Below are 14,165 nucleotides of genomic sequence, written 5' to 3'. Positions count from 1 at the left end.
ACACTCACACATCAGTGCAGCCCTTTCCTGGGGGTGGTTAATCCACACACACACAGAGGAGACCACATTAGCCTTGCTGAGAGCTTCGTCTCACAACGGAGATAAAGGGTTCAAGGAGAGGAGGGGTACACAGCAGGCTGGTTGGTGGTAGGGGGGATTGTTTCATGCTCTCTCTCATCCGTTTCCCTGCTCGTCTCTAAAGGGCAGGCAGGAGCCTGTAATTTGTGGGGATGAAGAGGCTGGTTCCTTGGGCGGTTAGAGCCTCGGAGACTGGAAGTTCCTCCCCAGCAGCATCTGCCACCACAGCTCTGGGCTTGGGTTACTTACTGGGAGGTCTTCAAAGCAGGAAAGTGGAGGTGGGGAGCAAAACAGAATTGTCAGCCCCTTCCTCTACTGCACTGGCTGTCACAGCAAGCTGAGCCTAGAGAGGAGGGAGCCAAGGCAGCATGGCCTCTGCTGGAAAGCACGCACCACAGCCCTGTGTGGTCCTTGAGAGCTGGACCTGCTCACTGGCTCGGTCACTGTCAGCTGGTCTTGGGCAAAATTGTAAGATAATATTGGAATACTTAGTAACACTACTGTTCTTTGCATTGCAGAGGCACTTACAGGCCCTCAGCTAAAAGACTGCTCCTACCTCAAAGGCAAGACATGAATGGGAAACCTGGAAAGCAAACCATACGAGCAAAGCCCAGAGAGAATGAGGCGCTGTATCTCCTGAGTCCTAGGCCATTACCTTCCCCAGTAAGCTGCACCATCTCCATCCCAGGAAGGCAGAGAACCTATAATAGGACTCACGACTGCAAAACCTTCATTTTTCTCCCCTGGAAGGGACTGGAGGCCAAACTAGATGAGCCACCCCCATCCTCAAGGCTGACCAGGAGGCATTATGGTAAGACCATTCCTGAGTCAGTGACGCCTCCTCTGCAGCATCCACTTGGCTTGGCACTGGGTCCTGCCTGGAAACTGGAATTGAAACACTGCTCGATCCAGTGAGAGTTAAATCAACAAATTCCTTCCTGTGCATCTCCCTATTTCCTCCAGTGGGAAAGTCGTCCCTTTTCTTCTCCCCAAAGCACAGAGGCCTTGCAATCTAAAGGGCTCTGAGTGTGCAGAGCTGTCGTGAATGAATACACTCTCTAGTCACAAGTGCAGAGTTTCTGGCGTGTTCACAACCTTGCCCTTTAGCCTTTTTCACCAGACGGTGAGCTGTGTGGCCAGGCTATGCGCTTCCTATCTGTATTTGCTCCTCACAAAGCAAGGATGATAGCAGTTCTAGTCCGACCCTTGCACCTCTTCCCAGAAAAGAAGAAACTTTCTCACTGGGAAGAAAAATAAATGTTTCATTTTCTGTGTTTTTCTGGGAAAGCATCCAGACACAAGGAAGGAGGAAAAAAAAAACACCCAAGTCCCAATATTCCCTGTTTCAGATCAACTGGAAAAATAAAGTTCATTCTTGGAAAGAGAGCAAAGGAAATGGTTTAATCTCAGACTGGTTCCAGTTCCAAACTGGCTTTGCTTGTGCACACACACAGAGCCCCTCCCAAGTGCTCTGGTAGTTTCCCAGGGGAGGGAACCTCTTTAGAATCAGCAGTGTAATTCAAGATGGGTCCTGCTGCCCCAGAGCTGTAATTTACCCTACGTACTTCAGACATCAACGTCCTTAGAGCCTAAAAAATCACCCTCTGCTACTGCTGGGGTAGAGCACTGTGCTGGTGGTGGTAGGAATTGCAGTCGCTAGAATGAACCAGGACAATTTGGGGTTCCAAATCCATCTGTGGCAATTAAAACAACATCAGTGATACACAGTCCTTGGAAAAGCCAAGGGAATTGTAATGATCAAATGCACTCATGCTCTCACAAGGGCTGTGAAACACAGAAACAGGGTCCAACTCCCCTCTCATCAATGCCAATATAAACCTGAAGTAAATTCACTAAAATTTATACTGGCGTGCGTAAAAGGAGCTTCCAGCCAAGTAACTTTTCCTGTCCTTGACAGCAGGTTTCTCCTTCACTGAATTTTTCTGTCATGGCTAAAGCATTAGCGCTGTGAACTTCTTGCAGCAATGCCCCAGCTGGGGCAGGAGGACCCTGGCAGAGCAAGCCTTCCCAAGAGGAATGCCATGGCGTTTAGTTGGAAGATCCACGTGGCAATGATGTATCTATGCTACCTGAAGATCCAAAAATGCAACAAAGCTGTCAAGAGGGCTGTGTTCAGAGGTAAATGCCTAGTGACAAACTCACAGCTAGGACTCCAGGGGCCTCTGCAGCAGAGCTACCTCGCATTGCATGATAAAACTTTCCTTACCATCAGCATCTTCCCTTCAGCTGCCACGTAAATTTTGATGCCAGTGACGCTACGACCAGTAAGACGGCATAAGCCTCGCAGCCCTGAGAAACAGCAAAACTACCGTCAGCTGCAGCGGCCATCTCAGAGGACTCCATCACAGTGGTGCAACTGCTTGTCCCTCCAGTAGACCAGTAGATTTACACCCCAGTAGCTACTAGATTCACGACTAGATCAGCTCCAAGTGTTATTTGTTGGTTAAAACCAGACGAAAATTTCCAACTGCAGTTTCCATTCCAGGCAGTAGAAGCAAGATCTGTAGGATCAGGGCTACGAGGCAGTTTAAATGCCACGATGCCAAGACAGTACCCAAGTTGGTTATGTCCCTGCCTCTGCTTTGTATTCCTGCCAGCTCCCGTGACCAGCCCGCTCTAACGCTGGCGACCAGAGGCCTAGCCACAGTAAGCGCCTGTCTCTGGAGGGCCCTCCCAGGAGGAAATGTGGTTTCACAGTGGCTGCTTGTCCGTGGGATCTATTTGGAGACGCGACCCCGCCCTCCCAAGGGCTTGATGGATGACCAGCCAGGAGGATAAAAGGCTTTCCTCTTAAAGAAACCCAGCTAAATATAAACCCTTGCTGGCTTTAATGTGTCTTGAGCACTAACTAAAACCATCTGCAATGGTAAATCTGCTATCCCGGGCCCAACCGTTGTCTCACATGCAGCTCCGGACCCCGGAAGCTCCAGAAGCCTGCAACAGGCCAGGCTGACAAAGGTGGGAGCAGGACAGAGATGCAGCCCAGGTCGTGATGCACCAGAGGCTCTGGGCTGCTCCAGGTTCAGCGGCGTCCCGTGGGAGCCAGCTACAACATAGGGCACTCCCAAGGCTGTTTAAATTCATGCTGAGAGTAAGGGGCTGGTTTAGCCTGAACATTGCTTGGGGGAATGCAAAAGCAGCTCAACACCTCTTGCCTTTCTCCCCTTGTCTTTGCAGAGGCTGTTCCCTCGGGAAGCAGGGTAGAGTCTACACTGGGACGGCCAGAGTTGAAGTCTTTTGGCAAAACAAAGTGGAGGGACTCCAGCATTGACTCCCCCCTGCAGCTCAGCTCAGCAGGAAGGGGTTTCCTAGAAGTCAGGGCTGACCTAGTGAGTCTGTTGGAGGAAATCTGTAGAGGAATCTGGGGCTAATAAGCATTTATTAGCCCTGAGGTGCAGTACAATGAGAAGTTTGGTTTAGCCAAAAGCAGCTAGGAGAAACCTGGCTCGTTCTACTAACAGCTTGTGGTGATACTGTGGTGGAATGGGTATCCTTACTGCAGGGACATGGGAAAGACCTGAGGATGGACAGTTAGGTAAGAGCCCTCCCAGGGCTTGGATGTGACCGGTCTGCAGTGGAAGGAAGCTCTCATGACCTCTTGCTGTTTTCAGAAAATGTTCTGTCACTATCATAGCGTTACTCAACCCACGAAGTGCTAAGCAAGCCCAAACCAGGTCATATAAATACAAATGGAAAATGAAGGGATTTGCAAGTTGCTTTAAAGAAAGAGAAGCTCCATTTTCAGTGCAGCTCTGTGGAACTAGGACAACCACCAGCTTCACTGGTGCTCCAAAGAAGGAACTGGGCCCACCACTAAAGCCATGAGTCTCCGCACATTTAGGCATCAAACTCGGTTCTTTAGTGCAAACCACCTGAGCATTAGACCCAGCTGGGAAAGGAAGAGGTCCACAGTGCACACATCCACCTGCTCCGCAAAAAGACCAGACAGCGCCATCCTTCCATGCCAGCCGCAGTCCAGTCCGTCCGCTCCCCCTGCCTCCCTCTCCCCGCTCTCCCCACCCTCAACCGCCGAAGTGACTGGCGCTCTCGCAGCCTCATGCAGGGAGAGCTGTGGTCTGCGCTGTGCCAGGGCTCCCTGCCAGCCTTCGCCAATGGCTCCTACGCCTCTGAGCCCAGTTTAGAAGCCTCGTTTTACTGCTTCCCAAACACAGCGGGTTCGGCTCAGTGCACCTTCTCCGGTTTACTCTGCGGAGGATGCAGGCTTGAAATAGAAAAAGGAAGGGACACCTAAAAATAAAACATAATTACAGAGGGAAAGGGTGTTTGGAGTTCAGAGCTCTTGGGCCTGCTGGTAAGCAGTAACTGAGGCTCCAGGCTCACTGTTCCTGTGTAGATGGGCAGATTTTAACCTCTCAGGAAAGATCCTAGATACCAGTAGCTGCCTTGAACCCCCAAAGCCCAAATGTGCCTGCAGGGAAGCCCTGTGGCAGTCAGAGATACCGGCAACCCCTGCTAGAGCTCTGTGAGGTGTCTGTAGTAGCCAAACATACGCTGCCCTGTCCTGAGCGGGCAGAGAGCTCACTTCATCCCTTTGGGACACCTTCTACAAGTAGTGCAGTGGGCTGCTCTTGGAGTGCCCCAAGGTCACACCCTGGAGCTGAGGTCGGGTGAAAGGATGGGCAACAGCCTTGGCGAGGTTTATCAATGCTGCCCTTGGGACGGAGGTACCTGCCTCACTCCCTTGGTTGAGAGTATGTGGGGTATGAAAAGTTTCTACCAGTTTCTGGGGAACATGAGAGCAAGCCATGGGCTGGATCTGAGGCAGCTGGAGTCCTCTGCTCAGTGCCCATCCTTACCTGAGCCTGACAGAGAACCAAAAGTGATGAAAGACATTTCTCTGTTCGTGTGTGACCACAGCTGGTGAAGGAAAAGCTCAGTGCCCAACTGGCTGCTCCATGCAGGGAAGGGGTTTGCTGAGCCCCTGACCCCTCCAATAACCTGCGGGATCAAGGAGTTCAGACTCTTCAGGGCAGAGGGCTAGAGCAAGGAGCACAGAAGCGGCAGCCTCTGCCTGCCACAAAAACAACACACTAAAGGGATTTCCCAGTGGAGGCCCAGATCCAGCCCTGCTGGCGTAAGCAAATGTGATTCCATTGAGCTGAAGAGTAATTGGGAATTTGCTGTCATCTGTGAATGTTGCCTATAGAGCTAATGCACAGTTACACCAGGACCGTGTTTGACCCTGAAACCTTGGATATGAAGATGGAGAGGCAGCACAGAGGCTCCTGCTTCTGAGGATCACAGGCAGGTGCTGTGCAACAAGAAATTTTCAGCATTTAAGTCCTGTTTGCTAGTATTCTGTTATAATTTAGATATTCTCCTGCTACCTCTGACGTGGTCCAACCACCAAAACTTAATGAATGGCTTTCTCAGCATCTAGGCCCATCTCCTTTTTACAGGTGATGAACTCCAGGGAGGAAACAAGTGTCTTTTTCAGTGGATGGCCAAGAAAAAGTAGTCCTGAGGCCCTTTGCACTGACTGCAAATTCACACTCCTTCCTTCTCCCATCGAAACGAATCTACCTTTGGGACGGAGCGCAGGAGCCACGCAGCAATTCTTCTTACCAGTTTCGGATAAGTAGTATCCTAAGCTATCACAGCGCAATTAATGACCTAAGCCATCAGGTTTGAATCTGGTCTGGCTGAGAGCATCTCCACTAGCATCATCTCCCCCCTCCTAGCCCGCCTGGGAGTGACTCAGAGGGAACAGCATCACCTGCTGAATCATCAGCAAAACTTCCTGCACAAGCCGGCTCCATGGGGAGAACTCCCATGCAGAAATCAACTGACCAAGCCAAACACCGCTTTGCTTGTGGGAGCTGCAGGGCTGCTGGCCAAGAAATGATGGGGCCTGCCCTGGGTGTCTCTGCTCAGTAACACTCCTGATGGAGGGATTCCTTGTTCATCGGGGTTTCCTGACTTAATATGGGCCCGACTGTGATTAGCAAGGATGGAAAGACCCCAGGGTATTCAGGGAATTAGCTTCGTGCTAGCTGTTGTACAAATCTGTCACAGAGACAGCCCCTTCCCAACAGATGGAGGGGAACCGAAGCACAGGGAGAAGTGACTTGCCTGAGGTCGCACAGCCAGCTGCAGGCTGAGCTTGGAAGAGCACCCACCTCCCCACGTCGCCCGTCTCCAGGCCTGCGTTCAGTCCCGCAGACATTACAGCCTCCAGCTGAATTCTGCCACGCTGGGCATTCAAGGTGCACTCCTGCTCCCACTGCAACCCATCGGTGGTTTCACAGTAGGAACAAGATAGGACAGGCAGTGCTTCCCCCATGCCACATCCTTTCCCTTTGCCTGAGGAGGCTTGGTTATCTCGTCTCCTCAGCCTGATAGTCTCCGTCTGTCCGTCTGGGCAGGACAGAAGCTCTGCCTGTTGACTGCACATTGTCTGCATCTGTCTGGCAGCCTTGGCTCTCCCTTGTTCCATTGACTGCTCCCAGCACTGTCTCTGTCTGCCTGTCTCCCCGCTCAGGAGAGCAAGCCTGGCTCCCTGCTGCCGTGCCTCTGGCGTTCTGGCAGCATCTCTCGCATGTGTGGGAGGAGGTGGTGGAATAAGGGAAGAGCTCAGAGTTTAACGCGACACAAACCGGATGCTGCAGCACCCTTACCCAGCCATGGGAGGTGGAGAACCTGCCTGGCCCAGAAGCAGGGGCAGGCACAACCCCTGGCTGGAGACCTGGGCACTCGTGTAGCTGTGACTACATCACACGACATGAATGCAGATTCGCAAAACCAGGCAGGGATAATATCTCCAGTGCCACCCTCCCTCTCCCTCAGACCGAGGTAAATCTACACATGCCAGAAGTGGGGCCAGTCAAGACGAACAGCAATACGGATTGTGAGCCTGGATCTAATGGTTCAAAGTGGGTGAAAGCTTGTTACCTCAAGTGGCAAACTTGTTTTGCAGGGATATTATGGCTTTACTAGATGCAGGCAACACTAAAGGGGGCCCTTTGTCAGTGAGAAATGTACATGCCCCAGTGATGACTTTCAGAATAAGATCCCTCTCCCCCCCTTTTAACCAGCTCTTTTCTCCAACGAGTGCTTTAGGGCAGGTATTTTCCACCAGGTTTCCAATGTTGGGCTCCTGCTGGGAGCTGAGGTGGGATCACGGAAGGAAGTCATTCCCAGGACAGGAAAAGTAGAAAAATAAAAACCATTGCACTAGAAAAAAGTCTGTTTTGATGGTTACCGATGAAGGAGATCTTACACAGTCCTCACTGCCATACAGAGCACCCCCTAATTCCTGTGTGAGGCCACGTACTATGCAGGGAAATTGAAACAGAGGGAATGACATGGCCAAGGTGTGGTACAGGTAATCTGTGGAGGGACAAATGCAAGTCAATGAAATCTCAGCTGATGGTCCAGCCAGTGACCTGTCTTCCTTTGGAGCTGGCCAAAGTCATGTCTGAACTCTTCATGGCTCACCTTGCACCTTTCTCATTAATGTGTAAATTGAAACTTGCGGACTGAAAGTGCTGGGCTCACCACTGATCTGCAGACCACTGTTGAGGAGTTACTGCTCTTAGGCTACAACGGCTGCAGCCCATCTGCCTCAACCCCAGGGGTCTCAGCCACCTCAGGCAGAGCCCACTGACTCCAGCAGGTTGTGGTTGATGCAAGTGATGAGACCAATCCCTGACTTCACGTAGTTCCCACTCTCACCAGTGCAGCCTCAACACTTGTTTTTCAAAAGCAGCACGTTAGCATTGTTACTCTAAAGTAGACCCCACTGTCCCCCAAATGACAGAAATAATCACAGGAAAGGCAGTGAAAGAGAAGACTCTTGGAGTCCTATCCAGCTCATCTCTCTAGGGTCAACAGAAGACAGTCTCCTCAGGTCTTTTCCTAGTGACCCTGGTGATGGGATTTCTCCCAGGGCTACAGGAACATACCAAAGGCTCAGAGGGCTCATGTTTTTTGTGACAGTCATCCTGTATTTCCCCTCTCTTTCATCTCTTTTAGTACCAGTTATTTACCTCTCTATGTCCCCTAAAAAATCTTTCTCCCTCCTTGGGCATCTTCCAAGAATGCGTATCAGCCCCTCCCCAGCATCTGATTCAGCCTTTTGTCACAAACCAGTCCCTCAAGCTCCGGACCAGTTTACTACTGTCCTCTGAACTCTGTCAGTGGTCATCTTCCGGCCGGAAGGCTAAAATTTTCCACAGGGTTTACTGCCCACAGTCAGAACTAGATTTTCAACAACATGCAGCACATCAGCTTGGAGCTGGTCACAATGAAAAAGCCATCTATACCTTCAGGGAGGAGATAAGACATAGGTCCTTCGGAAAATACGTCAACTCTCTCCCACCTCCCGACACCAATGCACAGACACCTTCACAGCCCACAGCATGTTTCACCGCTTGTTCATATAGCAGTGCAATGAAGTCTGTATCTTAATTAGGGCACCGAGGTGCTAACATAATGGAAATAAAAAAAGAAAACCCTGACTTCTTGAGCTGTAACAGATCCTACATTCAGACTGAGAGTCTTTCCCCAAAAGGGAAAAGTCCTGAGCATTTTTTTCATACGCTTGCAGAGCTCTGGGTCAGGTCTAGTCGATTTTAGTGAAAACTGCAAAACCAGAGGAGCTTGACTTGAACTGATCAACCTCAAAGTCCCTTTTGGTGTAGGAGGCAGAGAGCCTCCTGTTGCTGGTTGCATATATTGCAGGCAGCAGATTATTCAAGCGCTCCCTCATTAAGTGCACAGCACAGTATTAAATAAATAAAAATTTGCAGCCTACTGGTGACATCTTTAGCCACCCACTTCCACTGCCAAACGGTGACGTAGTAGGTGTTGCTGGCTGTCCAAGGGTTAAGCTGGGTTAGTCATGCCCGGGCAAGGCCAGGGGCAGATGCACTGCCCAGGGACACTGACGGTGGAAGGCCAGTGCCATCTATGGGCCGTATCCTGCCTTGGCTGCTCTCCGTGCTGATCTGGGACAAGGGACAGGGCTGGGGACGGGTCTGGCTCAAGGGACTGCTTGCTCTGAGCTCTCATCGGTCAGCTAAGAAGAGGGAAAACTGTTGCATGCAAAAAGAGAGTGGCCAGCCAGATGGGTTCAGACCGTGCTAGCAGAGAAGCTGTCGCTTGTGGTGACGGGAAAAGAGAGGGGTCACATCCCCTTGCAGCAGAGGCACCCGCCTGGGTTCCCATCTGGCAGAGTGGCTTCCAGTTGAAGTGTCTAGGACGATATGGAAACCTCCTCGATGGGAGAAAAATAGATGTACTGTCCCTGAGAGTTATGGGGGCAGCAGGCACCCCCAAACTCATAGCAGAGGACAAGGAGAGCGGTATCTGTCGTGAAAACAGAGCAACTAAGGCACACAGTGGTGAAGCCATCTGTCACATTCAGCCATCTGCCTGTGCCAAACCTGGGAAGAAACCCCAAGGTTTTCTCCCAAGCACCAGTCAATGCTCTAAGAGTAAGTTTGCACCTTTCCTAAAGCATGATCCTATACTGGTGTCCTCTAACGCTGGTGATGATAGTTAAAAACATGCAGTAGACAGTGCAGAAGTGATTACTCTCACCATGCCCTTCCTGCAAACCAAATATCGCTGAACGTGAACGGTTATTTTTGCCCAGAAAATATAGATAGATGGATAGATACAAGAGAAGTAAAACTGAGCTCCCAGGAGAAGCCTAGATGGGCTTCCTTGCTGGTTTGGCAGTGCCTTTGCACAGCGACCTTCCCTGCTCTGGGAAGGCAGCACCCTCTGCTGCCCTCTCAGAGCAAACCAGACCTTGCTATAAAACCTCCTGGACTTCGCTGACATTTTGCTGGGGATTTCCAGGGAGTTTTGCGGTTGCTTGGATTCAGTCATGTATGCGATGCCTCTTCGACTAGCTAAGCATGATGAATTATCAAATTTAACCGAGGAAAAAAACCAGTAACTTTTAAAACCCTTTTAATCAACTGCTTGTGATTCTAGAAAAGAAGGCAGTGCGTGATCAGAGTGGAACTCCTAGACTGGCAATGTAATACATCCCTCATCTGGTGGGTGGGAAACAGATTTTAGGGTTCTTAAATGTGATCTGCATCAAACTCATCTGGGAAATGGATTTCTCACAGCCTCACCAAGCAAGCGTCTGCTTTTTAATTGAAAACTTGAGAAGAATTAACTGTCATGGTGAGCTTAAACAGGTGAGCTTAAGTTGCAAAATTTTCACAAAACAGCAAAACCTTTCTGCTTCCAACTCTACAGACTTTCTTGGAATTATAGAATTCCTTATCTATATGTGGTTGAATTATCCAAATTAACAAAATATGAAAGATGAAGAAAAGAAGAAAGAAGTATTTAGGACCTGTGTATAACATCTTCATAGACAACAGCATTATCTGATCAAAGAAGAGCTTGCTAAAGGTTAACAAACATACACAAAGTACACCCAGCTTCACCTGCATCTTGTTTTCTAACAGACATACCTGTTCTGATTTCCAGTGATTTTAATACATGGTGTCTTTATGCAACAGGGCAGTGTGAATACCAAGCTCCTCCTAAACGGGCAGTAGCCTGCTACCTCTACCTGGCATTAGTGTAAATGACTAGATGTGGTCAGGACAATGTTGAAAGTGTCCTTGTGTGTCTGAGGTTTGTCCTTGGAAAGTGGACACAGGATCAGATAAGACCACCTCAACCTGACCGTTTTCCTACTCTAGAAAAGACACAAATACCTGTCTGCAGAAGGACCACTGAAAACCTAACTACAAGAAAGTAGTAAGCTAGATACAAATTTATTGCCTGCTGGCTACAAGCCATATCTCTGTGTGTTTCTGGAAGCAAAGTATAGCGAAATAGGGCAAAGCCATTCTCTAAAACAGCAGCTCCCAAGATGTTAAAATCAGTCAGAAGAGGAGTAGTCTTGGCCAATATTAAACTTAGTCACTGAATTTTGTTGTTGTTCCCTATCTGATTTCTGTTTTTCTCACACAAGGACTAGTCTGTCAAAGAAAGATTGCTTATAGACTTCTGATTGCCGGTTTCCACTGCCAGCATTAAGTAATAAATAGAATGGCTCAAGCAGCAAGTGATTTGTCTCACTGGAAGGAAAGTAATTGGTCTGCACAGAAAACTCCCTAGTGGGAAGGAAAGCAAACAAGTATCTTGATCCAGCGTGTTGGCTCATCAGGAACACACTGAAGTTGCCAACAAACATGGTTTACTGACATCCTGTTTCTCTCCGGCTGCTCCAAGGGGTCAATCTGCATCTCCAGAGGTGGGAGAAACACGACTGAAGCTTTCCGTTTCCACTTCTCTGCCCAAGAAACTGGCCTCAGGTCAGAATGGTGAAAGAATGCACAGCCAGATGAAGATGTCCCAGGTGTGCATTAACTGGGGGAACCCTGGGAAGAGTAGACGGTACCCCTACGTCTTCTTTAGCCCTGGCTAGTGTGACATGTACTACGCTGCACTACGTAGCTGCAGTTGCGTGGCTGTGCAACTGATCCCTGGCCAAAGCAAGGCTGTGATGAACTTCATTCAGACACCTCTGCTAAGATACACCCCTCTACAGATGAGTCCATACTACATTGATTCCTCTGCAGAAGACTCAGCAGTCGCCAGAATTAGATAATCAATCAACGGCTGAGCTAGGAGAAGAACCCAGTTCTGGAGTGAAATGGAAGTGGGTTTGAGTTTTTGGTTTTCCAGTGGGAAGTAGCTGGTGCCCCACTCTAGAAACTGTGCTACGGGGGGGTGGGATTTGTAATTGCGAACCGGGAGCTCCCAGCAAGGGTGCTACATCACACTGAGATGTGTGAGGCACCCCGAGTGTCTCACATCAGAGGGCATTGTTTCTTCATTTTAACTCGAGATCTGGGGGGAGGTTCCCTTTCTTTCTCTGAGTCATCACAAGACCGAGTGACTAGTAATTAGTTCCTAAACGTTAGCGTGACACAGCCCACTATACTGGGTAGCAAAGACTTCCCAGTGCAGTATTAATCTCTAACCTGACATTAAGAGGACAGCAGAAACAGGAGGGACATGCAGCTGCGGTTAATTCACTGAGAAGGGATCAAGGACTCAGCATTGACAAAGTAGGAGAGCTCTGCAAACAAAATCAACGCCAGTGCTATTAATACAAAGAAAGAACTAGACCATTCTTTTACTGCAGAGGAGAGATGAGAAGTTACAGGAGGTTGGATCGTGCCAGCGATTTGCTCAGTAGCCTGCAGAAAACTATACTGTCAGAACCATTTTGCCCATCTCATACAAAAATGGGATCTAAAGCTGCCTTTGCCACTTGTTTTTCCCTGAGCTGCAGTTCTGGTAAAGTTTGTCTCGGGAGAAGCAGTGAAAAGCTCCTTAGAGGTTTTTTTTTCATATGAATAGAAACGGTCTCACAATCTCTCAACAGAATTTGCAGTGGTGAGTTTCTGTTATTTTAGTTAAATAACGCCCAGCAGAGCTGAAACCCACTGATCTCCTTTTTGTGCTAGATGTGAAAACCAAGAGCTGTACAGGGACCTTTCAGACAACGCTTCGGCTGAAATGTAAAACCACTGAACTTCCTCCTTCAGACCAATTGATGGGTAAGAGTGGGTAATAGTTGGTGACAAGCATACAGATCCCTTGACCTCCCACACGATCTCTTCCTACACTTGTTAGCGTACCTGTTATTATGTTAAAGATTGATCTCAGTTATAAGCCCTAACTCAGACTCCTCATTAATCTCCACCTAAAAACACTAGCTATGGAAGAGCCTGATGTACAATCACCCACCCAAGCACCAGGGGAATTGAATACAAAGAAAATGAAAGCCGTTGTCATTTCCCTCTGTTCAGACAGCTCCCTTTTAACCACCCCCGCTGAACTGAGTAGCACTGAAGCATATTTGCTTCTAAAGATTGTCAGTTGTCTAGTGCCTTATATAGCTCAGCATGTTCATTCTTTTACTGATTAATTCCTACGAATAACAGAATATGTAATCTAGCTCCGGAAGCCTATCTTTTTTTTACTTCCTACTACTAATATATGATGTAGGATTATTGTAATTCGTGGATCTTGTGGATATGTGTACAAAGTAGGCACAAATTAAGAACTACTTTACCACTGTTCAGCACAGGAGTTCATTGTGACACTGGAGAAAGGTGTCAAGCCCAGTTTAAAAGCTCGCTTCGAATTTGAAACCTTTTACTGTAGAAAACTTGCAAGAGCCTTTGAGATCCATTCGCTTCCTGGGGATGTTTTCTTTTCCTTTTGTTTTCTCCCTTTTTGCTGCACCTCTGCTGTCATCCCAGACTCGGGTCTGGGTGTTTTCTTGTGGTGTGTGGGCAGGAGCCCAGGGGAGGGGGGGAAAAGCAGACCTAATTACAGGGGATGCTCTCAAAAATAGAGTTGCTTTTCCCCTTGTCTGTGAGCTGGTGTGAGAGGTAGGTGTTCTAGTTCTTTCCATAGTTTTGGAACAACAGGAGGGCGGAGTTACTGGCAGATGGACTGTCTTACATGGGTTTAAACTAAGCTCAGAGTTACACAGCCATCACAATAGAAACAACTGAAGTAATTTTACATATTTAGCCTCCTTTCCTTCCTGCTTCCCTGCTGTCTCTTTTCCTCTAGCGTTCTTTATAGGAATATCAACCACCTATTCCTTCCCTGCAGATCCTCAGTGTGGCCACAACATGACCACATCCTGCCCCAAACAATTACATCAAAAAAGAAAAGCCAGCAGAACTACCAGTGCTCAGCTGGGGGAAAGGAACAGCAGCAACAGACCGATTCCTGGAGATGCACCCAGATCTATCTGGACCTCTGTAAGGCCTTTGACACGGTCCCCCACAACATCCTTCTCTCTAAACTGGAGAGGTATGGATTTGATGGGTGGACTGTCCGGTGGGTGAGGAATTGGTCGGATGGTCACATCCAGAGGGTAGTGGTCAATGGCTCAATGTCCAGATGGAGATCGGTGACGAGTGGCGTCCCGCAGGGGTCCGTATTGGGACCGGTGCTGTTTAATATCTTCATCAATGAAATAGACAGTGGGATCGAGTGCACCCTCAGCAAGTTTGCAGATGACACCAAGCTGAGTGGTG

Source organism: Aptenodytes forsteri, unplaced genomic scaffold, assembly GCF_000699145.1.
Source record: "Aptenodytes forsteri isolate BGI_AS27 unplaced genomic scaffold, ASM69914v1 Scaffold25, whole genome shotgun sequence".
NCBI classification, from domain to species: domain Eukaryota; kingdom Metazoa; phylum Chordata; class Aves; order Sphenisciformes; family Spheniscidae; genus Aptenodytes; species Aptenodytes forsteri.
Note: the sequence above shows the minus strand (reverse complement) of the source record.